We start from the raw sequence: 27,022 nt of genomic DNA, 5'->3' as shown, positions 1-27,022 counted from the left end.
GCAGATGTTTGAGTAGGCATGTTCTTGTCTTTCTGAAGTCTCTGATAAAAAATGGTACAGATATCCTTGGGGAAATGGGATATAAATCAGAACCTTTGGGCAAAAGAAGGCAGATCCAATAGCACTTTCTTAAAACAATGTATAATTTGGGGGAGGAAGAAAATAGACAAAGTGAAGCACCACAAAAATTTAACTTGTGAGCCCGACTGGTGTGGCTCAGTGGTTGAGCATTGACCCATGAACCAGGAGGTCACAGTTCAATTCCCAGTCAGGACACATGCCTGGGTTGCAGGCTTGATCCCTAGTAGGGGATGTACAGGAGGCAGCTGATCAATGATTCTCTCTCATCATTGATGTTTCTATCATCTCCCTCTCCCTTCCTCTCTAAAGTCAATAAAAACATGTGTTGTTTATTTTTTAATTTAACTGGTGGGATATGTAGAAAATATAGTTCATTGTCTTTGAGGCAGGACCTTTTTTGAAGAGTGAGACATTTGGGGGCTGGGAGGTATTAATCAAAAGATGGCATAGGTTTCAAAAAGTGAGAAAATACTTTTCTAAAGGTATTAATTCATTAATTCATTCACTTGCTCATTCAGAATTTATCAACTGCTTCCTGGAGGCCACAGGTGTAGCTGGCACTGTGGAAGGTGTAAAACAAGTACATTCAGCCATCCCTATAAAACATGATGGCAGTGTTTACGCTGGAAGGAAATGCCATTGTCCTAATCCTGACAAACACAATTGGTAATTTGGAGGCAGTTAGGATGTTCTGAATCACCTTGGGATAGACAAGGACCAAAGCTTAAAGACAGACCAGCGTAATTCCTAATTTGCCTTCAATAACTTCAAGGGAAGCTCCCTTACTCTTCTTTTCCCCTTCATACTCCGATGGAGGGGGAGAAATCTAGGCCTGTGGCTTGTGAATTTCTTCTAGCAATTAGGAAAGGTTTCTTCACCAGAGGGGAATTCTTCCGGCTTTACATTTAGGCTGAGGGGAAAGAGCACCAAAAATTCATCAGCTCTTCCATGAGGACTTTGCAATCACACTATCATCAGAAGGGGGGGAAGGAAGAGAAAAGGGAGTGCAAGGCTGAAGAGACCAGATTCCACTCCGCCAAAGCCACCCTCGTGTCTGAGAAACCCAGAGGTCAGCATGGAGAACAGTGACCACTACCCTGAGGGACAGGAGAGGAAATGACAACCAAGGGCAAAGCATCACCATGCCCTATGTGCTTAATACATGATCTCATTTAGTCCTCACAAATAGCTTACCAGGAAGGCGCTAACAACGCCTATTTCGTAGATGAGGAAACTAAAGCTCAGGGAATATGAGGCTCGTGCCCAAAGCCATGCAGCTAGTGGGCAGCAGGGTCAGGAGTTAAATCCAGGTGCGTCTGAGGCCAGCGCTCATGGATTTTCCCCTATGCCACACACACTCCATGCCAGGCTCGAAGCACCAGAGAAAAGTGTACGTATGTAAGCCCCCGGCCAGCTGCGGGACAAATACTCCTTTAACAGCCCCTGCCTGGCCAGACTCTCTAGGAATCCATTGGACTACTTTTCAAATATAGTTTCCCCTTTCTTCCACTCACCCAAACTCTTCATGGTATTTTTATAATAGCAGCCATGGTTTATATTTGAAAGGGAGTATACTTTGCTATCGGACGTGTTTCTTGGGGACAATGCTACCTAAATCCTAACATTGTGATGAATAAAACCACGTATACAAAATATTGCAAAACAAAGTAATTTTTGAAGAGATGTTTCGTCTATTTTTATCATTCTGAGGCAAAGCTATACTATGTTCTGACTATTTATAAAGTTACTTCCTTACATTTTTCTGGTTCCCCCCGCCCCTCCATCCTGTCATTTTTCCCCCCCGGTAATCTCTAATATCTCTAAGGAAGAGGAAGCAAGAAGTGGTACCACCTGTGCTTACTAATTATAGTGCGAGGCCTGGTACTTGGTTAGAATACTGATTATCCCCCAAGCAGCTACCCCTACCTCTTCCTTAGAACTAGCACCCATTTAAATTCTCCTGTCTTCATGACAGGCGGTTTCAGTTCATGTGGCACACCAAAGGAGTGAGTTGGTTTGGGTGTGTTTGGTTTGGGCCTTTGATTCTCCCTTTCCAATTTTGGTAGAAGGTGGTGCTTCAGAAAAGTATGCTCAGTTGGCCTGTACCTTCGGAAAACTTTCTGGAGTTGTTCTCCCCATATGCCACAAGCCTGAACCCAGCAGACACCAGCTCCAAGAAAAAGCAGGGCGTTCTACCTCTGTGACTGATTTCACCCGGGGATTTTCCTTTTGCGTCTGCCAAGAGGGTCCAGATGTGACGCGTTGGTTTTCTGGATGCAAGTTACCTGTCCGTGGGGAGCAGCAGGAGACCCCTGGTTTGGGCCACCCACAACTGACAGATGGCAGTGACTTTGGTCGCTGATGATGTTGGCAGGATTCAACTCAGCTGAGGAGAGAAAGAAACCATAATGCCCCTTAACGATTTCCTCTGCTCCGCCCAGTCATTCTACTAAAGAAAAGAAGATTTGAGAAGACTCCAGCACCACATGTGCCACATTCACATCTGGACGAGGCCTTGAGGGAATCTCCCTGGAAACAGAAAAGACAAAGAAAACCCCTCTAGGTAACAGTCACTCCCTCACTGCAGAGCCCAGCATGGGCTGAGTGCGGGGGAGGGGGCCACTCTTGGTTTGTGAGCTTAGCCAGCTGCAGTCTGGCTGGTTCAGTATAAAAATTAATTTGCATTCATCTGGACATTTTTATTTTAGGTTCATTTACAGTCATCTAAAAAAATAAAAGGTGCCTATTGTATACATAAAGTATTAGTGAAAGACTATGACTATAGTAAAATTTTAATATACATGACTTTTTTCATGAAACAAAGTTTGGGAAAAGTCTGTATTCTGGATTTAGATTCCTTCAAGAAAAACAATAATTTGAGGCATCCCAAAGGAGCATGTCCCATCAGGACCATGGCCTATGCGAAGGCCAAGTTCTAATAGTAGACTTTAATTTAATTTTTTAAGGTTCTTCGATTAAAGAGTGCGTTAGCACACCTTTAGATGTTTTAGTGCTTTTTTATATATAATTTCCTGTTTTCTGTTTAGAAAATATATTTTATCTTCATTTAGTGGAATTAACTAATTCACAGGCTTTGGAGTCTTAAAGACCCAGGTTCAAATACAATACTGACCTTTCACAAATGACTCAACATCTCAAAGCCTCAGTTTCCTCACTAATGGAATAGAGTTATAGCTACAGTGGGGCCTTGATTTACGAGTGTCCCGACTAACGAGTTTTTTGAGATACCAGCTGTCTCTCGGCCAATTTTTTGCATTGAGTTGATAGAGCAATTTGAGTTAACAAACTCCTTAACGAGCTCGGTCTCGGAACGAATTAAACTCGTAAGTCAAGGCCCCACTGTATTTCACAGAGTTGTGAGAACTGTGAGAGCACGTATAACTAACATTTAACACAGTTCCTGTTCGATGGTAAACAGTGATTGTCAGTTATAAATACAATCATAGCTATTCCCTCTTCAATTCCCATTGCTTCCACTTCAGCCCACTGTTCATAGCACTAACAATCTAACTCCATGTGGATTTCATGGGTAACGTAGTGAATGGCTAAGAGCATGGACTCTGAGGTCCCACAGCCTGGGCTTAACTCCTGTCTCCCCTGTTACTGGCCTTTTGACCTATCACAGGTTACTTCACCTCTGTGCTTCAACGTCCTTACCTTCAAAACAGGGATGATAGTAGTAGCTAATTCCTAAAGTTATTGTGGGGGTAAAATAAGTTAATATATGTGAAACAATGCCCAGCTGCAGTAAACTCTCAGTAACTATTAGCCGTTATTATTATTTTGATGTCTGTTAATACAATGGAATCATAACTTCCTGAAGTCAAGTTGCTGGACTGTAATGTCCATAAAGTCTGCTCTCTGTATCCCCAACCATTTAGCACATTATCTGGCACAGAGTGAGGCCCCAGTAAATGCTGACTTTAACCATCTTTTATGTAGACTCAGTGGCTTTCTACCCACTCTTTCACTCTGTGATAGCTCCCCTCAAGTCCATCCGAAGCAGCAGCCAGGTCTCTCCGATCCTGTCCCATGGGTCTCCCATTGCTCCCCTAAATATAATGTCCAGTAAACACTGCTAATGTCATCCCCCAGCCATGCACTGCAGGGAGGGGGGCCCTCAGCCCTGGGCAGAGGCGGGAAATCAGTATTCCTGTAGGTAAGTCAGGGTGTTCTCATTCCTCTTGCCAATGACTGTGGAGCTATGGGCCCACAATGGAATTTTGACCAGTTACATGAGAGAGCAAGCCTTTGGAAGAGGGGAGAAGTATCTGAGAAAGATGGCCCTCAATGGTAAAGACAGACAGACAGGAAGAAAGAGTCTGTCTCCTCCTGTAGATGAGTGGCATTTGCATGAGAAGCCTGGAGCTGCTGCAACCATCTTGCATCCGCGAGAGGCCTGAGCCGAAGCTCTGAGGTGGCGGATGATGCACTGATCTGCTGAATTAATCAACCCTGCACCACCCTAGCTACAGCACTCAGAGTTTTCTGTTACTGCAGCCCTAGGAGCCTAAGAAATCCCACTCCCCAAATAAAGGCCCAAAATAGAACTGCTCCAAAAGTACTTATATCAAATATACAGCTCATTGAATTTTCACAAACTAAATATACTTGTGTAACCAGCATTGAAATAAATTCAACGTCATTTATGGTTCCATAAAGAAATAAAAATTAAAACTTTTTTTAACCTGACGAATAGGCAAAGATGAAAGATTACTATTCTTTTTCTTAACTTGGATGTAGAAAGTGTACTCTCATGTACTTTTGGTGAGAGTGTAATTTGGCAATATGTATCAAAATTTTAAATATGTTTACCTGATGATCCAGTGCTACATCTTCTAGGAATTTATCCTAAGGAAATAAACAGATGTACAAAGAGATATATCAATTGTCATACCTGGAGTTTCACAGCAAATATCTGCAAATAATTCAGGTAGCCATCAAAAGAGAACTGGTTAAATAAATTTTTGTGTATCTTTAAAAAGACAAGATCTTTATGACATGGAGCGCTCACCATGATATGCTGTTCAATAAAATCATCATGTGGTCAAATACTAACTATAGTCTGAGCCCATTTATAGTGGTTATCGCAGGAGGATAAACATGTGGGCAACATCTACTTTGTGCACAATTGTAGTGTTTAGTTTTGTGAGTCAGTGGGCACATGTTACTAATTTCATCAGAAGTCACACTGAAAGAGCTGAGAACAAATACCCTGCAGGGTGTTGGATGAGTCCCCCACCCCAACATACCAGCCTTCCCTTCCTGACTCCCACCTGCCTCAGGTGAGGCTGTGGTTCTCACCCAATTGTCCCTGTATCACTGGCCAGATACAGACATGGTCTATGTAGGACACATAGCAACCACAAAGAATTCACTGTAAGGATTACAAACAATTATATGAATGGAAACTTTTATATTTTTAGCTTACCATTAGAGGAATAATTTTTAAATTGCTATAAGGATTCCACCTTTATAACATTCTGAAAAAGGCAAAACTATGGAGATAGTGGTTGTGGGGAGTTAGGGTGGGGGATGACTAGACCCAGCACAAAGGGTTTTCAGGGCAGTGAAACAATGATGGAGACGTGTCATTGTTCAAACCTCTAGAATGTGCAACAACCAGAGTGAGCCCTGAAGTGAAGTCTGGACTTTGCCTGACAAGGATGCATCAGTGCACGTTCATCAGTATAACAATTGTATCGCTGGTAGAGGACCTTGAGAGAAGGTTTTACTGTGTAGAGATAGGAGACAAATGGGAACTCTGTCATTTTACTCAATTTTGCTGTGAACCTTAAAATGCTCTAAAAAATAAAACCTTTTAAAATAAAAGAACATAAAAATGTTCTTCTTGGGGAATGTCTTTTCTTTCTCTCATTGGGAGAAAAATTAACTGGTGTGAGCTAAAATTAGAAAGGCTTAAACTACTGGCTTTGTAGGTAGCCTGTTTCTGAATACCCACTGACTAGAGCAGCCTAAACAACGCCCGTTCTTCGCATGCCTAGAACATTTATCTGCCCGAGGATGTTTTGTGCTTAGAGATAAATTTTCACCCGGAGCATTGGCAGGCGGTACATGAAATCAAATAGAGATGGTTTCAATCACTTGCGATGCTTAAAATATTTATAATCCTTTCTATAGCCATGGGCAGCCAGGCTAATTATTTACCAAGCAAGTGGAAATGACTTCCCCAGGGATATGGCAGAACTTATACATGAATTGGGAGAAAGACGGGTGGTTAGTTGGAGTTCAGGGAGTCTCAAAAGCATCTTTGAGCGGATCTATTTTAGCTCGCAGAAGAATGGGACTGTTGTGCTACCAGTGACACAGTCGCTACTGTAAAGATCAAAGGGAGCTGGGACGGCTCCTGCAGCTACTAGTCCTCTTGTTCATTTCGAGTATCTCTCAAGAGCTGACGCGAGACAAATCTATGCTCTCTGGGGCTACAAGGTCCCCAAATGGAAAGAGCCTCTAGATTCCAGGGGAGAGAGTTAATGGATAGGAGAGATTATCGGGGCTCCACAAAGGGCTTTAACTCTCCTAGCGGAAGAGCTTTTTATTGGTAATGACGGTGATTTTATGGGTTTTGCTAATTAGAAGGCCAATTAAGGTTTATTTTAATTTTTTTCAGACAACATAGTAGCATCTAGACTGGAAAATGATGCTTCCTGTCATCCCCCCCCCCCCCGCCCGCCCCCAAAAACAACAACAGTAATAGTTTAATTATATTCTTCGAGGTGTTTTCCCATGCCATGCATAAGTGTGGATTGGTATTGGCTGTGTATTTAGATATCACATTCAGAATTGTGTGGGCCATTCCAAGCTCTTCTTGAAATGTTCATTTCATGACAGAGAGGTGTGGAAACTTGATGGAAAGACCAACAGCCTGGACTAAGGTTGTCCAACAAGTGGCCGTCTAATGTTGAAATTTCTGATTTCCGCCTCACATCAGTAATGATGACGCTCCCTAAACACTGCCAGCTGTGTTTTCTACGTGTGAAAAAACTAACCTGGAAGGATTTTCCAAGCCAGAAACCTAGAAGTTATCCTTAACAATCTCCTATCCCTCACTACAGAGTTTATCCACAACTATGTCCAACCAACTTGGTATCCTTCCTTGATCATGTCTCTCCATCTTCATCATCACTACCTTGGTCCAAGTCACTGAAGCCTTCCATCCGAACTGCCACAGTACAGCAGGCTCCTTATGGTCCTGCCCTCTTTTAATCTTTTCTCCACAAAACAGCGAGAGTGGTCACATAATCCTATCATCCACTTATCAAAGGCTTTGCATTGAATATACAACAAAATCCTCAGACGATGTTGCCATTAGTTCTCACACGATACTCCTTCGCCTCCCTGTCTGGCCTTAGCCACTCTCACTTCTCAGGCTCTAAACCAGCGGTTTTCAACCTGTGGGTCGTGACCCCTTTGGGGGTCAAAGGACCCTTTCACAGGGGTCGCCTAAGACCATCCTTCATATCAGATATTTACATTATGATTCATAACAGTAGCAACATTACAGTTAATAAGTTGCAACGGAAATAATTTTATGGTTGGGCCACAACATGAGGAACTGTATTTAAAGGGCCGGGAGGTTGAGATCCACTGTCTAAACACTCCGGCTTTCAATTCCTGAAGTGCCCATGTTCCCTCCTGGCTCAGAGAGGGGGACCCTGCTGTTCTCTCTGCCTGGGATCTTCTTCCTCAACCTCCCTACTTCATCTGGTTAACTCCTATTCAGTCTTCATATCCCAGCTCAAACACCACTCTGTCAAGATAATTTTTTACTGTGCGTCTGTGTGATTGATGGTTAATGTCTGTGTTGCCCAGTAGACTGTAGACCACATGCAGCCAGGGCTGTTTTAGTACCTGGTTTCCCCAGAAACTAACAAAGTGCCTGCCATGAGGCTGGAACTGGGATATTTGCTGAGTCAATTTACTTCCCAGTGAAAGAGCTTAATTTGCTCACAATTAACGGACTATTTCATGTGAAGCTGCTGGACCTTGTTTTCTGGTAAAATAGCCAAAAGTAGGAGTTTTCTCTGTCCTTCAGAGACCACCCATGCACCAACCCACCCCAGCTCCAGGTTGTGCTATTTCAGCTAGACCATGCATATGCTTGGATAAGCAGACATGATATTACATATATGGATTGCAATACCAACCCCCCACCACCACACACACACACACACACAAGGTGAACGGATGATTTTTCAAAGGTTTCAATTAATTAATTTTCTCATCGTATTTTTAGCTGGGGAAATAAACCAACGCCATCCATAATTACTTTTTCATCCTTTGGCGCCCTCTATTGACAGTAAACTCAAATGCAGTAAAATTATACCAAGTTTCCTAGCTAAGAGGAAAGTATTTGCGAGTATTGCTATCAATATAGATTCTAGGTGAATTTACAGTCATTGGGAAAATCTGACAACTCTTCAATGAAAAGTTGCATTTATGGATTTATGTTATACAGACATTTTTGTCACATCTCAGGCTTCTGCACTGGGCCAATGTTAGAACTCTGAATAAAATTGTGATAGAATTTCCAAGTCTTTCAAATAGCAGTAAGAAAGAACCATCTTTGTTCCTGCAGAAAATACACTCTACACAGAGCAGCCAGATTATCTTTTTGTTTTTCTTGCCTGGGCAAAAAGCAGACTTATGCTGGAAACAAGGACAAAACCAATATTAAAATATAACACTTAAAACAAATAAAACATAATATAACACTTATTTAAATACTTCAATTTTTGAAATTACTGTAGCTCCACAATAGTATTAGTTCTTTTCCAAACATATGACCCACTTTTCATGTAAAAATGGATAAATTCGTGTAAAAGGATACATCAATTTTGTATATGATTTTAATCAGAAGCACAATAATAAACATTTTTTAAAGCATTGAAAATTGAAACAAACAAAAATACGACAAAATTCCCTGAAATAAACTAATTGTATGTGTTTGTTTTTCAGAATTTTTAGGAGACACATGTAGAACAGAACCTAAGAACCTTAAAGTTGGCCACTTTAAATCCTTCAGTGGTGAGTCAAGAGAACTCTCCCATTTTTTCCTGTGAAGTAGCCAGTGGAGATAACCGAAAGGATGATGAATCACTATATTAGAATCTACAGCTCAGTTCTGTATATCAGAAGAGCAATTGGATGCCGAGACAGTATCGGGAAGGCAAGAGTCCAAAGAGAAAGCATTGGCTACCAAGACAGCCAAACCTGGTATCATCTTGAGTCTGTCATTCTTTTGTGGTTTGACTTTTTGCAAATACTTTGACTCCTCTCATTTTCAGTTTCCTGATCTGTACACTGGAGAGAGAGAGTAACGTACTGATAGCTGTTGTAAGGATTAAATGAAACAACGTATGTCACATGTCTAGCACAGCACTACCCAGTGGAATTATAATGCAAGCCATGTGTCACTTTAAACTGTCTAGCAGCCATGCAAAAACAGTAAGAAGAAACAAGTGAGTGTCATTTTAATATTAAATTTCATTTAATCCAGTATACATCAAATATTATCATAGCAACATATAATCAGTATAAAAAATTTTAGTAAGGTATTTTACCCTCTTTTTTTCATACGAAATCATAGAAATTCGGTGTGTGTTCTATACCAACCGCACATCTCAATTCAGACACTAAAGTGTTAATGGTTAATGTGAAATGTGGATCTACAAAACAATAAACTTGTCTTTAATGAAAAATTATTTTACACTCCTTCCGTTTTTTTAAATATATTTTTATTGATTTCAGAGAGAAAGAGAGAGGGAGAGATAGAAACATCAATGATGAGTGAGAATCATTGATTGGCTGCCTCCTGCACACCCCACGTTGGGGATCAAGCCCCCCACCGGGGCATGTACCCTGACCTGGAATCGAACTGTGACCTCCTGGTTCATAGGTCAATGCTCAACCACTGAGTCATGCCGGTCGGGCAACTCTGCTTCAGTTTTTAAAGTTAAGTAGAATTTGAGAGTCAGTACCACAATCTGTCTGGTCACAGTTCAAGTGCTCACTCTCCCTGCAAGGCTAGGAAGTAGATCACTGTGATAGGTAATTTATGTGTCAACTTGAGTGCCACTGGGTGTCCAGATTGAACACTATTCCTGGGTGTGTCTGTGAGGATGCCTCTGGGAAAGGTGAGCATTTGAACTGCTGTCCTCAATAAAGTGGGTGGCCCTGCCCAGTGCGGATGGATATCATCCAATCTGTTGAAGGCTGGAGTCACACGAAAGGCAGGAGGAGAAATCCACACCTTTTTCCTGCCTCACCTCTTGAAGGGACATGTCATCTCACTGTCTCGGTCCTTAGACTGGGGTTTACCCTCTCGGCTTCCCTGGTTCTCAGGCCTGTTGACTCGGAGTGAGCTACACCACCAACTTCCCTGGGTGTCCAGTTTATAGATGGCAGATCTTGGGACTTCTCAGTCTCCATAAACATGTAGGCCAATTCCCTCATAATAAATCCTCAAATATATTATTTCTCTGGAGAACTCTAATATGCCAACATATTGGGCAGCCCAAGTCTAATACATTCCCAGCCTATAGCAGTTTCTGGAAAATTCTAGTTCTAGTATCATCTCTATCCTGGTTCTGCCAACCAACTAAGTGACCTTGATCACATCAGTGACCTCTCTGGACTGCACCTTCCTCATCTGTAAAATAAGAGTGTTGAACTACATGACCTTTAAGATCCCTTCTAACCTATAATTTTGTATTTTTAAACTCTCCTCCCACACTCCTTAGTTTCTCCCGACTTCCAGAAAGGAGAGCAGGAACTCCGTGTATCCCTACACCATCTGCGCTGTCCTACCATTGCTGATGAAGCATCACCTCTGCGAACCTGAAGACAAAAGACAACTATGAGACTGGCCCAGCTTAGAGCTGAATGATGTAATTCACTGTAACACATCGAGAGCAAGCTATGTGCAAGCTATGAACAACTGCTGCGGGAACACAGAGGACAGTGCAATCGTTTCACTGAGTTCACAGAATGATTGTGTTAGTCGGTCAAATTCAGTGAAAAATCACTTTAACCATGTGTTTGGCACCCATTTACAAAATAACTAGTGTATTGGACTTTTTTTCTCATTTTGAACCTATGTTCTAAGGTTTCATGTAGCCACAGCGTAAGTAGCTGAGGAAAAAATAAATAAACACACACACACACACACACACACACACACATCCTTTCCTGAAACATGCTTTATCTAGTCTATCAGGTCTAGGAGCCATGTGTCCTGATCTGCTCACCAAGAACTTCCTGAGAATAGCAAGTCCTCTTGCCAACATTTGCCGAGCAGGTACCAGCCAGTGAGTTGAAAGTTTGCATAAAGCAATTTCCAGTTGAGGCAAAGCCTTCAGAGGCCCCACTGGCCTAGTCAGCAGTATCTCTTCCAACTCACCAGGGTCCAGGAAATAATCCATTTCAGCCTCAGCTGCTGAGACTTACAATTCACCTCTTCCACTTCAGCTCTTCGCAATTTAGAACCCATGCTGGTTCCATTTGCTAATGGTGGCCACAGCCCTGTCCCTCCACATCCCATCACTGAAGGACAAAGGGGTAGCTGTACATTTCACCGAACCCTCATGTATAAAGCCAGTTAGTGTTTCTCAGGACTTTGAAGCTTTTATTTCTGCCCCACATAGGTGCTATTCTCTGCAATGAAATGGGAAGACTTCTCAAAAATCATTCCATGATCTAGCTGGTAAAAACATAAAAATGATTAAAACAGAGGCAAAGAATCCACATGTTGCTGTTACCTTAATGACTAAAACATGCAGCTCATTAATTTAATCTGACTGTGGGCCCTTTTCGTGTGTATGACATTATATAATGTCGTTATAATTATATAATGTCATTATATAATGTCAGACTCCAGCTGAAAGGACTTGTCCCATGCCAAGTCTGGCTCTCCATTTCTTCTATTACTGAGAAGTCATTGGTACAAGCCAAAATGATTAAAGCCATAGAGATTGAATCACAGACAAAGAGCTTCAGGCTGCACCAGGGATGGGAAAATAAAACTTCAGCTGAGTACAGGACTCAAGGGAGTAATGATCAAAACAGTCAACTTTTTTTAGAAGCTGGAAAATTCAACTTTCTAGTTTACAACATGGCAGAAAAAAATAACTGACATAGTTTATTAATATACTAATATTTTTTCTGTGGGAGGAGTTCCTCCAGGGTCCCTAAAAGAAAATCCTTAAAATTATACATGTATAGGAAAATTAGAATGTCAGAAGCATAAGAAAATTAATGAAACAAAGATTCCTGGGTCCAGTTCTCTTTGTCCATAGCAACTCGTATGAAACTGGAGACATTTTTTGAATTTGATTATTGGGATGATTATTAGCAAAATAGCATCTAAAACATTTAATCATAAAACACAACAGACCCAAATTAACATCCCACAAAATTAGAGAAAACATTTTTTTAATTCTTCAAATTTTCTCTATGTATTTAAGCCATGAAAAAGACATTTTTCCCATTATAATGATTCCTTTGCACAAATCAATAGCAAGTAATTCAAACCTTCACTATTACTCAAAAAGTAAAGAACGTCTTTTCTATTGCTAATATCCTGCATCTCATTTTTAAAATCCATCTGAAGTCACAACTCAGAGTTGAGATTTGTTCTTTTTTCTCTTAAGTTATAACTAATATATTAAAGCAAAATATACCCTTAGGTCAGTGGTTCTCAACCTTCCTAATGCCATGACCCTTTAATACAGTTCCTCATGTTGTGATGACCCCCAACCATAAAATTATCTTCGTTGCTACTTCATAACTGTAATTTTGCTACTGTTATGAATCATAATGTAAATACCTGATATGCAGGATGTATTTTCATTGTTACGAATTGAACATAATTAAAGCATAGTGATTAATCACAAAAACAATATGTAATTATATATGTGTTTTCCAATGGTCTTAGGCGACTCCTGTGAAAGGGTCATTCGACCCCCAAAGGGTCACGATCCACAGGTTGAGAACCGCTGCCTTAGGTGATGCTAGACAGCCTACAGAGGAGACTCCTCCCCCTGCTGTTACAAATCTTTCACACTCCATCCATTCCCAAGGGACCCTCTTGATCTAGCTCCTGATACAGAGCAGTTGAGTGAGGGGCACAATTCTTGGCTACTTTTTGGTGCTCATGTTGAAATAGATCATGTTTCAAACAAATGGGAAATTTTATTTTGCTTTCCACTACTAGACAGCCAGTTCTTTCAATGGAAAGTTAATCATAACAAATGCTAGATGAATTTTCCCCACTTACCTATGTATGAGTTCTTCTCCAGTCAAAATAAGCTCATCTTCAGTAATAAAAATGAAGAATCCCTCTGAAGTGGATGGTGTATAAAGCACCCACTTTGCCTGTGTGTTGATATGAGAGCTGCACTGTCTACAAAGACAAAGAGGATACCTAAACGGTGATGCCACAATGAGTAGTTTGGCAAAGTTGGCAATAGGATATAGATGCCTAAGAGTAGCATTTAAGGCAAAATCTTGGTATTTTTAAACGAATTCTTTCATTTAAATTCCTCTTTGCAACCTGCTGTTTAACATGTTTTGCAATGCATTTATTATATCATGCTTCTATATTAGAACTTTTAGTTTGGGATTAAGAAAAATAGTTCAGCTAATGGAAATAATGATTTTTTCATGCTGTACTACATGGTAATTTAAAGCATTTCGATTAAACAAACTGGCTCATTAGAGTTCCTTGATGATGTAGTTCAGTCTGCTTTGATATGGTCAGAAATCCCCAGGATACTATTGGGATGCACCCTACCTCTCATATGAACACGCTAAGGAAAGTTACCACCCGCTAAACATTGCAGAGTATCCAAACGACCTACTTTAAAAACCTTTGAAGACATTTTGTGGTGTGGGCCCAGACAAATTACCCTTGTTTAATAAGTAGCTTCCAATTTGTGTTCCCAAAGGCATCCAAGTTCTACCACTGAGATTAATTTTTAAGAGTCCATTTTTTTCTCCACTTATATCTTAAGATTACTTAAAAGCACATCGTTTATAAAGTTTTTGTTGTTCTGTTACTCCTCTGTTTCTCATGGGATAGTGTTATAATGAATGTTATAATAAAAATTTCACTGTTTTATATCATACTGCCTATCATTTCCCCAAAAAATATACTCACTTGGACACTTCTCTAGAAAACAAAAGATTAAGTGCACAAACTAAAGTGGTGAACGTATCATTGAGAAACTCTTAAATTAAAAGTTGTTCTTTTAAGTTGAATATTCAAATGCCTTAAGGTAAACTGAAGGTTTAAAAAGAAAAGACATTCATTTAACTGTGGTTGAAACAGATAAAAAAATAAAATAAAATTTCAAATTCTTAACATAAATGACAAGTGAGACTTTAACATTTTTCTGTCACCAAAACAATTAGCCTCTTGAATTTAAATACCTGTCAGCTTCATTTACATATTAGACAAACCAGTTATTGGGTATAACAAATAGCACAATAATCAACTGGCTGAATCTTCAACTAGTTCTTGTGTTGTTGTGTGCTACGGCAATGGAAGGTATAGATTTTTGAGATTTCAATTCAAATCCAAGTTAACTGGTGAGAGTAATGCAGTTTTATATATTTGGGCTGGCTATTAATGACACTGTCTTTTATCTTGGTTGCAAAGACCATTTCTGTATTGGAGTAAGTAATGCCAGCTATTATAGCAGACCCCAAGATCTCAGTGGCTTCACACAACAAAAATTTCTCTCCGACACAATGTCCACTGTGGTCATTCCATCTTGTGACTTCAGAATAACTGGGGTCTCAAAGTCCTTTCGGATCATATCATCTGAGGAAGGCCGTCAGAGAGGGTATGAAGAATATTGCAGGAGTTGGCGGGGAAGGGGGCCCGGGCCTGGAAGTCATGTGGCTCCCATCCACCCATACTGCACTGGTCAGAACCCAGTCACGTGGTCACAGCTAAGTAGAGAAGAGGCTGGGAAACGTAGGCTAGTCGTCGGCCCAAGAGGGGACAAATGGACTTTGGTGGACACACAGCATTTTTGCCACAAGTCTCTATAGCCTTAAGCAGGAACATGAGAGATTATCACTTTTTTTCTTTAAATTGTATAATAAATATAAACACTATGTAGTAACACTTAAAGAACTATTCCAACTAAAAGGTATTATGTAACCAAAAGCAAATATGATGTTTAATCGTCTTTGTTTCGGTGCCTCTTCAAGGAACATGGATTCTGTTTTGTTTTTTAATGAAATGTTCTGAATCTCTGAGTTCTGAAAGTCCTTTTCTTTTCCACTCACCTGGCTGTCAAAAATGGCAGACACAGCCCGGCTGGTGTGTCTCAGTGGTTGAGCGTTGACCTGTGAACAAGGAGGTCACGGCTAGATTCCTGGCTAGGGCATATGCCCGGGGTTATAGGCTCGATTCCCACTACGGGGAGAGCAGAAGGCAGCCAATCAATGATTCTCTCTCATCATTGATGTTTCTACTCTCCCTCCCTCTCACTTCCTCTCTGAAATCAATCAAAATATATTGTTTAAAAATGGCAGACACAGTAACTTTACCTTAACTTAAGTCCTGAAAGCTGGAGTGAATCAAATTAAATATCACCTGAATGCCCCCACCCCGGAACTGTGTGACCCCAACCAGTGTTTTGGAAAGTGCACCTCACAGACCAATTTGAAGCTGACACTCTGTATGTATATGAGAGTGTGTGTGTTTTAAACTATGTCTTTTTTTAAAGCTCGAACCTAGACGAAACCTCAACAGTATATCCAAATAGTCTTTCAACTGATATTTCATTCGGTTTAACCAGCAGCCTGATTTCATGAGTCCTTGTTAATTACCAGGGTTTTCAAACTTTGTACAGTGACCTCTGATTTAAAGACAATTCACCCATTTTATAACTAGTCTCCAAAGCAAAAATTAAGCAGAGTAGTTCCAGCCTTGGCCTGAGCACCAAAGGGTCGCAGGTCCGATTCCGGTCAAGGGCACATACCTGGGTTGTAGGTCTGATACCCGCCCTCAATCAGGACATGGGCGGAAGGCAACCAGTCGATGTGTCTCACATCAAGTTTTCTCTTCTTCTTTTCTCCCTTCTACTCTCTCTAAAATCAATGGAAAAAATATCCTTATTCCTCAGGTGAGGATTAAAAATGAAAGAAAAGCAGAAAATTGAGGCAAGAAGCCAGGAAATTAGACAAAACTCCACGGTTTGATTTATATGTTCTTTTAACTATCACAACCCCAGAGCAAGACAGCACATAAGTGACAGGCGATGTAGAGAAGAGTAATTGACGAGACTGACCCCGCAGGGACTGGCCTAGAAAGAAAGAGAAAAGGACAGACTGGGTGCTCCATCTTCACACAGTTCTGAGAGGCAGATGTTGGCGAGGGATCTAATCCCTCAGGGGCTTCGCACATATTGCTCAACATTTCTATTTCAGTAACTCCTGCTTTTCCAAGTGGGGATCATATGAAATTGCTTCGGTTTCACCTCTGGGCTGAGGTGCACTCCCAGTGTCTTCTATGTGCTTTTACGTAGTTTTAATTATTTGTTCTTGAAAGCTTGAGGAGTGAGAAGATGGTAATGTTGAAACAGATGGTGCTGCGGAGGCCCAAGCTCCTCCCCACAGGAGCGCAGTAGACATTTATCATGAAGCAGTTCTTGACTCACTACAGCAGGCACGGTGAGTGTATGGCGGCTGCAATACCCAGCTCACCGCCAAAATGCACAGCTACATTGACCAATGAACATCTCCATCTGCTATTAGGTCACCAAACTTTTCCGTAGAACCCAGACTTTTCTACAAATCCTATCCAAGAACACTTCGGACAGTCCCCGCCGACCGGTTGGCCACCACTAATCTATTTCCATTCCCGGGTTATCATAGAGCAGCGGTTCTCAACCTGTGGGTCGCGACCCCTTTGGCGGTCGAACGACCCTTTCACAGGGGTCGCCTAAGACCATCCTGCATATCAGATATTTACATTACGATTCATAACAGTAGCAACATTACAGTTATGAAGTAGCAACGAAAATAATTTGATGGTTGGGCCACAACATGAGGAACTGTTTTAAAGGGCCAGAAGATTGAGAACCACTGTCATAGAGTGAAGCATATTTAAACTGGGAAAGAAGACTTGAAGGAGAAAAAACCCGATGTTGACTTCTTGTTTTGGTTTTCTGTGTCTAGAGACAGGAAAAAGGGGGGGGGGGGGGTTGAAACAAACAAACTATGATTAAAGCCAATGCCTGACCATCCGTGATAATGGAGAGTATGGCAGAGCGGGAGTGAATCGAATTAGCAAATCTCAAAAGCTTCCATTAGAAATGAAGACTTGAAAGAAAATGATGTCTAAATTAAAAACGTCACAGGAACACAAGAAGCTTAAGTTTCATTTGAAAACAAATAGAAAAAAAGATCCATGGAAGGCAATTATGGGCAAACCTCCTCTTTTGTCAGAGCTTTTTAACAAGTCACTATGTCTGCAGATTTTCTTTTCACCTCCTCCCTTCACTGCATGTAGATGAGTAGGTGGGGTAAGGTATCTGAAGAGGACAAGAAGCAAGAAGGAACAGAGCAACCAAGCTGGGAAACCACAGACATGTTGATTGGTTCTTGAATAATCCATATCTGCAAGACTACGAAATTTCAGGACTCAAGTTACGGTACAGTTATTGTGTATCAGGGCTAAGGAGAGAGAAAGGTTGAATAGCCGTAAGGGAAGCCTTCAGGAGAAAGCTAAAAATATTTCAAAGAAAAAAAAATCTATGAACCAGAAAAAATGGATCTCCATGCCTACCATGGATTCGTTTTTCTATTTGTTTTCAAACGAACCTTAAGCTTCTTGTGTTCCTGTGACGTCTTTAATTTAGACATCATTTTCTTTCAAGTCTCCATGGCAATTTTGTTTCACTCTTGGATAAGACTCTGGGTGAGCATGCTCTGGGGCCACAACCACTGAGAGAAGCAAAAGAGCATAGTAGCGGACAGACTCTCTGGGTTCAAGCCCCATACTGCAGCTTTCTGGCTTGGTGACCTTGGACAGTTACACAACTTCTCCGCGCCTCATTCTCTTCTCTACAAAGTGTGACTGGTGCTAGAATCTGCCTCATCATGTTCTGAAAAGGTTTAAATGAGTTAACGCCTCTAACACAATCAAGAACGGCTCTTGACACACAATAGGTATTATGCTTGCATATTGGCTGTTACTCTTAATTGCTACAATTAGCTAAGATCAAATCTCAAAGGAATAATAGGTACTTTTTAAAACTCATAGGATGTATTATGGAGTTTTGTTATCGTGTGTTTTAGACGCTTCAGAGAGTATACTGGTATTCTATTGTTGCTGTAACAAATCCCCACAAATTTAATGACTTAACACAAATATATTATCTCACGGTACTGGAGGTCAAAAGTCCAAAAGGAGCCCTAACTGGTTTGGCTCAGCGGATAGAGCGTCGGCCTGCGGACTGAAGGGTCCCAGGTACGATTCCTGTCAAGGGCATGTACCTGGGTTGCGGGCACATGCCCAGTAGGGGGCGTGCAAGAGGCAGCTGAATCGATGTTTCTAACTCTCTATCCCTCTCCCTTCCTCTCTGTAAAAAATCAATAGAATATATATTTTTTAAAAAAGTCCAAAAGGAATGACACTGGGCTAAAATCAAGTTGTTGGACAACACTGCTTTCTTGCCTTTTTCGTGTCTAGCAGCTGCCCGTATTCCTTGGCTGATGGCCCCTTCCATTGTCAAAGCCAGTAATGTGAGTGCACACAGGCCCAGGGAAAGGCCCCAGAACTGAAGATCTACCTTCGTAAGCAGAGGGCAGGGAAAGATGGGAAAAAGAGGCTGGCCACTCCAGCCTGGGCACGAAGAGTTCATTCAGGGAAACTTACATATGAGGCAGGTCCATCCTGGGCAGCTGCTTGACCAAATGGGACCCCCATGCTGATTGGGGTGCCAATGAATTTTAGGGTAAGGGGATCATCATGGGTACCAGTATGTGAATGCTACCAGGTACAAAAAATTACTTTACATGCTTGACCAGGTCAGGACAATGACCTGTTCCAGGAACCAGCACAGAGTGGGAGGCCGGGGAGGGGTGCTGACTTATGTCAGAATGGACACTGACTATGACCAGTCTGTAGGGGGATTTGTGGTAAGCAGTCTCCATTCTGGCCCAGCTCCAGCTTGCAGGGTCACGTCGTGGAACAGTCTTTCCTCCATGAATGTCCAGTCCTGTCTTTTTCACATGACACCACTCTGACACTGACTCTTCTACCTCCTTCCACATAGTAAGACCTTTGTGAATACTGACATTGGAATCCACCCAGATAATCCAGGAAACCTCCCTATTTTAAGGTCGGCTGATAAGCAACCTTAATCCCACCTGCACTATAATTCCTCTTTGCCATGGAACAAAACATATTCACTGGTTCCAGGGTTTAGGATGTAAACACTTTGGTGGGGGGGAGGAAGACATTGCTCCACTTATCACAGTGAAAAAAGAGAGAATCTATCTTAAACACTAGAATGATTTATATATTCAGAAGAATTCCGGAATCAGCAGACAAGAGATTTGAGTTCAAGACTGCATTGGGTTGGGGCACTGGCTAGATAGATCAGTTGGTTAGAGCTTTGTCCTGATATACTGCTAACATAAAAAAACATTGAAACCTGTAAAAAAATTTTGTGAGTTTACTTGAACCAAACTGTCAACATATGCAGGGAAGCAGAACCTCAACAAATTGAGGTAATGCTCTGGAGAATGGGGAGTTCATACCTTGTTTTTATAAATTACCATCAAAAGGAAAATACGTAAGTGGGTTACATGAAATTCATTGGTGATAGATTAAGGAGGTGGGATAAAGCAAAGTGTGGGGGGGGAAGGGGCGGGGAGAACTTCGGGGATAGGATAAAAAGTGAAATGATGGACATATGCCTCTTTTACATAGATGGGTACAGGATAATTTAACACAGTTAACAGCTGAGGATTAACTTGGTAACAATAACAATGAGGGAATGTCCTGGTGCCATTTGTTGTGCCCTGAAGGGTCTGGAAAAAAAAAAAGAGAGAGAGAGAGAGAATTTACAAGTTATCCAGACATTTCACAGATATGTTATCTTAGAGGCAAAAAGACAAATGGGCTCAGTAAAGATCTAAGGTGATCTTTGTCAGGGAAAATATTGGCCTAGGATATGACTACTTACTATAACCTGTTGTTAGTTAAAGTTTAATTTCAGACCATCCTTTGTGGTTACTCTAGGTCTCTGACTTTGCAAGACCACCATGCAGGCCTTCCCCAAGCTTGTCAGGTTAGCATGTGGCCCCTTTTGTCCACAATACCAAGGTTGCAGGTCCCATCCCTGGTCAGGACACATACAAGAATCAACCAATGAATGCATAAACAAGTGGAACAAATTGATATTTCTCTCTCTCTCTCTCTCTCTCTCTCTCTCTCTCTCTCTCTCTCTCTCCCTCTCTCTCTCTCTCTCTCTCTCTCCTTCCTCTCCGCCCCCCCACCCCCAAAATCAATCAATAAATAAATTTTAAAAGACTGCATTGGGCTATTAGCTAATTGTATAACCTTGATAAGTTTTTAGCCACTAGGACTCTCTGGACTTCTGAGCAATAAGAGCTGGTGTTGCAGTGCCGAAGTCTGCACCCCTATCTTGGTATTCACCTCAAAAACAGTAATTAGTAACAGGGAACATGGAGCAGAGGAGCATGAGATCATCATCTCTAGTGAAAAAAAAAAACCTCAAAATGCTTGCGCGACAGACAATGGCATGAACACTGTCTACCTGACTTGTGAAAACAGCACATCTCCAAGCTGGGACTGACGGCTAACTTTGAGACAGCCTCTGGTTCCAACTGGGAAACAACCAAGATCTTGCTGCCCTTTCTGATCCAGTCTGTTTTGAGTTCTTGTAGAGAGTTACCCAGATGCTGTTAGCCGGTGCTGTGCTGCTGCCTTCAGAAGTGTGTCACTGACAGAACCTTGGAAAGTGGAACAAGTGCTCCTCTTCCAGGGGAGAAAAGCTGTGTCACCCCAAATCTGTTAGACGTTCAGCTGCTCCTCGTCCCAGGCCTCCAGTGTTGGCTGATGTTTCCAAACAAATTTAAGGCTTCTCTCTTCTTTGTTCCCTGAGGCTATCTATGAATAAGGGTGGGTCTCAGAGCTGTGTGGTCCAGTAGGGATATTTTGGACTAATAAAATCCATTGTGCTTAGAAACTTACATGTGTAGGGAACCAAAATAAAGCTCCTGGGTTGAATTTGCTTGTCTGTGCTAAAAATACCAGTGGAACATTGGGAAGGAGCCGAAGCCCTACATGAAGTGAGAGAGAGGTTGTGCCTAACAGATAGTGTTGAGCAGGAAGGTAACAAAGTGTCTGAGTGACTTACCTTTATTGTTGAAAGCATGACCTTAAAAATATGCTGAAGCCAGATACCGACAAAGGATGTCACATAGTTGTTCCTCATTCCTAAGCAAAACAAATCTTTTCCTCTATCTATTCCTTTTCTTTTTTTTTTAATAATTCAATTATTGTTGAAAATATTGCATATGTACCTTTTTTCCCTCCATTGACCCCCTATAGCTCCCTCTCCTGTCCCCCCCAGCCCCAGGCCTTCAGCACCCTATTGTCTGTGTCCATGGGCCATGCATATATGCATACAAGGCCTTTGGTTGATTACCTCCCACCCACCCACCCTCCCCCACCTTCCCTCTGAAATTCCCCACTCTGTTCCATGCTTTCACATCTCTGGATCCTTTCCGTTCATCAGTTTATTTGTTACTTAGATTCCACATATAAGTATGATCATGTGACACTTGTCTTTCTCTGACTGACTTATTTCACTTAGCATGATACTCTCCAGGTCCCTCTATGCTGTCTCAAAGGATAAGAGATTCTTCTATTTTACTGCTGCATCGTATTCCATGGTATATAATGTACCTCCGCTTTTTTATCCACTCATGTACTATGGGCACTTGGGCTGTTTCCAGATCTCAGCTATTGTAAATGAACACAGGGGTGCATACAGTCTTTCTGATTGGTGCTTCAGTTTTCTTAGGATATATTCCTAGAAGTGGGATACTGGGTCAAATATCAGTTCTGTATTTAATTTTTTTGAGGAAACTCCATACTGTTTTCCATAATGGTTGCAGCAGTCTGCATTCCCACCAGCAGTGTACTAGGGTTCCCTTTTCTTCACATCCTCACCAGCACTTGTCATTTGTTGATTTGTTGATGGTAGCCATTCTGACAGGTGTGAGATGGTACCTCATTGTCATTTTGATTTGCATCTCTCGAGATGATTAGTGACTTTGAGCATGTTTTCATATGCCTCTTGGCCTTCTGTATGTCCTCTTTGGAGAAGTGTCTAAGTCCTTTGCCCATTTTTTAATTGAATTGTTTGTCTTCCTTTTGTTAAGTTGTATGAGTTCCTTATATATTTTGGATATTAACCCTTTATCAGATGTATCATTGTCAGATATGTTCTCCTGTACAATGGGAGATTTACAAATTGATTTTTAGAGAGAAGGAAAGAGTGCAGGGGAGAGAGAAAAAAACATCAATGTGAAAGCAAAACATCCATTGGCTGCCTCCTGCATACTCCCTAGCAGGGATGGAGCCCATAGCCTGGGCATGCACTGTGACTAGGAATGGAACTGGCAAACTTTCAATGCATAGGGCAACGCCCAACCAACTGATCAACACTGGCCAGAGCTTCTCTGTCTTTTCTTTATCAGAGTGGTTCATTAACAAAAACTCTGCAAAAAAAACAGACAAACAAATAAAAGAAACAACCCACAAAACTTTTGTAATGCTTTCTCTAAGTCTGTCATGTGGAAATAAATCACATATTATATTTTAGATTTAATTTCCTAGGGTGGAAATATTTGCCTGGGCTAACAACAATGCATCAAGCATATAACTAGCAGGGCCACTGGTGAATCTCTGTTTTAAATGATTTTATTAGATGTGGCTCTTGGCCTGCAGGAGCAAGAAATCTGTTTTTATTTATTTGTTTTGCATACTAATATCTAGCGAATCCTTCCCTTTTCTCCTTGCATTTGGAAATTTTTAGTTGAATTTTATATGACAGCTGAGTCTCTGTTAATGTATATATTTTTACTTAATTATGGAAAAAGTTGAATGATTAATCAGAATGCTTGATTACTAGGTTAAATAGCTATTACCATTTTTAATCAAGGTTCACTTAGCCAGAAAATCCTTTTAGCCTCAACTTTTGTTAATAGAACCATTTAAAAATATATTGGTTGATGCCCTAGCTCCGTGGTGGGCAAACTGCAGCTCGCGAGCCACATGCGGCTCTTTGGCCCCTTGAGTGTGGCTCTTCCTAAGCCTTAGGAGTACCCTAATTAAGTTAATAACAATGCACCTACTTATATAGCTTAAGTTTAAAAAATTTGGCTCTCAAAAGAAATTTCAATCGTTGTACTGTTGATATTTGGCTCTGTTGACTAATAAGTTTGCCGACCACTGCTAGCTGGTTTGGCTCAGTGGACAGAGCATCGGCCTGTGGACTGAAAGATCCAGGATTTGATTCTAGTCAAGGGCACATGCTGGGTTACGGGCTCAATCCCCAGTAGGAGACGTGTATGAGGCAGCCAATCAATGATTCTCTCTCATCATTGATGTTTCTATCTCTCCCTCCCCCTTCTCTCTGAAATCAATAAAAATACATTTAAATAGATAGATAGAGAGAGATAGATAGATAGATAGATAGATAGAGATTTGTTTTCTTAAAATGGGAAGTATAACGCACCAAATTAAATGTGTTTTTTTCATGTGTTACTACAATATGAAGGATCTCGTAGGGTATGCAAATCAAGACTCTGGACATGTTTAGACATTCAACAGTCATAGATTGAAGATTGAAATGATATGTACTAACCTTAGACCTTGCCATTGTAGCTATTAGTTTTTATTAAATGATGGATATTGCATTGTTTTTTCTGAAAGCCAAATGTAAAAGCTCATTCCTGGTAAGTTATGGTCTCATCTCATTGAGTTCCACTTAAATGAGATTTTAGTATAACATGGTCAGTTCTCTTAGGAATTATGACATTTATTTGGGGCAAAATCAACATAAGAGGGAAGAGAGCAAATGTCTGTAAAAGTTGAAAAATAAGATTGCTTAGAACTTAGTTTCTGCGTGCCACCCAGGTCTGCCTGTTTTCAGTCAAACCTAATTCCAAGTATCTCTTTTCATGTCTAGGAGCTTGGCTCTGATTGTGTCTTTGCTTTGGTGATACCCTGGTGGGTTCTTTCTGTTCAGAACTTGTTTAAAAAAAAAAAAAAATTGGGCCATCCCGATGAGCTCAGCCTCTGGGATCCCTCTCTAGGTCAAGCCTCTCTCTCTGAAGAGTTCTTCTGATCCTCAGGCCTGCTGTCTGAGGTTGGCCTTGGAGCAGGACTTAATTTTGCCTCATTTTAAATCATGCGCTCAATTACTTTCTCTCTCTCAGATAATGAAAAGCCACCAAAGAATAGCTTAATGCATAAGGAAAAACAAATTCAGAGGAATTATCCATCTGCTTACAAATAATAGGTTAGTGTATTCGAGGTAGCTAATTCTACACAATATTAGGCACTCCTTCAATTAAAGCAAGAGAAATGAAAAGACCCCAGAATGTCTTTGTCATGCTTCAAAGCCTCCCCCACTCCAATTGCCTAGTTCTTTAGAAGGGGTATTTGTTCTCTCTTATAATCTAGAAATACATGTGCCTAATTGAAATAAGATGTACTCCTTAAATGATGAAAATAAAAAGTGATCAAAATAGATTTTTGTTATCCGTTGGGCATTGGGAGTTTAAATGCAAATGGCATGGCTTGCAGTGCGGGGAATTAATTATTGGTAATTGAAGTTGTAAGCTTAATTCCCTGCTTGCTTTAATGAAAATGAATCCTTTTATTTAATATTAAAATAAGCATCACTAACCTCATGATCTAGGACAGCTCATGCATTTAGCTATTGAGCAATATTGGATGTTAAAAAGCTTTATCTTTCAAACACTGAATTGTGATTAAAACAAAACAAACCAAAAACATTGGAAGGTAGATATGTTAGCAAATAACACAATAGATGGTGTTGAATACTCTTAATAGAGCCTGTTCTTGTACACTGGTTAGTAGACCATTTTGTATTATAATAAAAGCTAAACCATTTCTATATTATCATATATTAATATAGATAATATAATGAATTACATGCAATTAATTAATAGTATATAATTACAAATAATTAACATTTGTTTATAATTGTTATAATTGGAAAGAAGCCAGAGGTGACCTCTGGAAATAGTTTGCTATTCACTTGATCCAGAAAACCCCTCAAAATCATGCCAATCAAGTTCAAATCTTCATGTTTACTTTAAGAACACTCGTGAAACTGCCCAGACCATCAAGGGTATGCATATTAGAAAAGCCACCACGTACCTGAAGGATGTCACTTTAAAGAAGCAATGTGTGCCATTCCATCAGCACGCCATTACAATGGAGGGGTTCATAGGTGTGGCCAGGCCAAACAGTGGGGCTGGATGCAGGGTCTGTGGCCCAAAAGGAGTGCTGAATTTTGTTGCACGTGCTTGAAAATGCAGAGTCATGTTGAACTTAAGGGTGTAGATGAAGATTCTCTGGTCATTGAGCACATCCAGGTGAACAGAGCTCTGGAGATGAGGTGCAGAACTTACAGAGTTCATGGGCAGACTAACCCACATGAGTTCTCCCTGCCACCCTGAGATGAGTTTTACTAAAAAAGAGATGAGTTTTACTAAAAAAGAGTTTTACTAAAAACCTTCCAATGTTTTTGGTTTGTTTTGTTTTAATCACAATTCAGTGTTTGAAAGATAAAGCTTTTTAACATCCAATATTGCTCAATAGCTAAATGCATGAGCTGTCCTAGATCATGAGGTTAGTGATGCTTATTTTAATATTAAATAAAAGGATTCATTTTCATTAATGCAAGCAGGGAATTAAGCTTACAACTTCAATTACCAATAATTAATTCCCCGCACTGCAAGCCATGCTCTTTTTTAGTAAAAAAAATTCCTAAATCAGAAGAAGAGGTTGCATAGAAGCAAAAGATATCCCAGAAGAAACTGAGGGAACAAAAACTTATGGCCAGGAGTAAATTCAGCATGAAATAAATCCTAATTAAAAAAAAATAAAAGCAAGAAAAGAAAAAAAATAAATGTATTGTCATATTGAAGCACAATGACCGTTTAAGCTGTTGAGCAAATAAATTTACTGCCTGGTATTTCTACTGTGAGGAGTTCTTTTCTTTCTTTGAGGAGGGAATGTTATGACCGAGCATGATGTGGACACTAATCTGTCTCTCATCTGCCTCTGTCTCTGGGCCCAGGGTTTAAATGCATTTCTGGGCATTTACTTTCACTACTACTTAGGTCTGGTATGTTTTCCCACCCTGAGATTGGGGCAAGCCTTCCTCTTTTATATTCTTACTAGAGGCCTGGTGCATGAAATTCGTGCATAGGTAGAGTTCCTAGGCCTGGCCTGTGATCAGGGCCAATCAGGGCTTTCTGATTGCCAGCCAGGGCCTCCCTTAATTCTGCACCACCCCCTGGTGGTCAGTGCATGTCATAGCAAGCTATCAAACTCCCGATCTGGTCAAACTTCTGAGGGGACACTTTGCATATTAGATATATATATATATATATATATATATATATATATATATATATATTCACAGTAAATCATGTTGTAATTATTTGCTTCACACTTGTCCTTCCTGCCAGGATACAGTTACTAGAAGGCAGGGACTGAGTCTGCCTTGTTCACAGCTATTGCTCTAGAAACTAGTTCAGAGCCTTGCACATAGTGAGAATAAAAAACATTTGTTTGTTTTTT

The 27,022-nt window shown here is 40.7% G+C and overlaps 1 pseudogene; it reads left to right on the top strand.

The window, feature by feature from the left end:
- The first annotated feature begins 1,306 nt into the window (after positions 1-1,306).
- LOC118665358 lies at positions 1,307-26,301 on the top strand (annotated as a pseudogene).
- The last annotated feature ends 721 nt before the right edge of the window (positions 26,302-27,022 follow it).

The sequence above is a fragment of the Myotis myotis genome, unplaced genomic scaffold (assembly GCF_014108235.1).
Source record: "Myotis myotis isolate mMyoMyo1 unplaced genomic scaffold, mMyoMyo1.p scaffold_m19_p_1, whole genome shotgun sequence".
NCBI classification, from domain to species: domain Eukaryota; kingdom Metazoa; phylum Chordata; class Mammalia; order Chiroptera; family Vespertilionidae; genus Myotis; species Myotis myotis.
The sequence above is the reverse complement of the archived record's forward strand: the minus strand, read 5'-3'. Positions and strand labels throughout refer to the sequence as shown.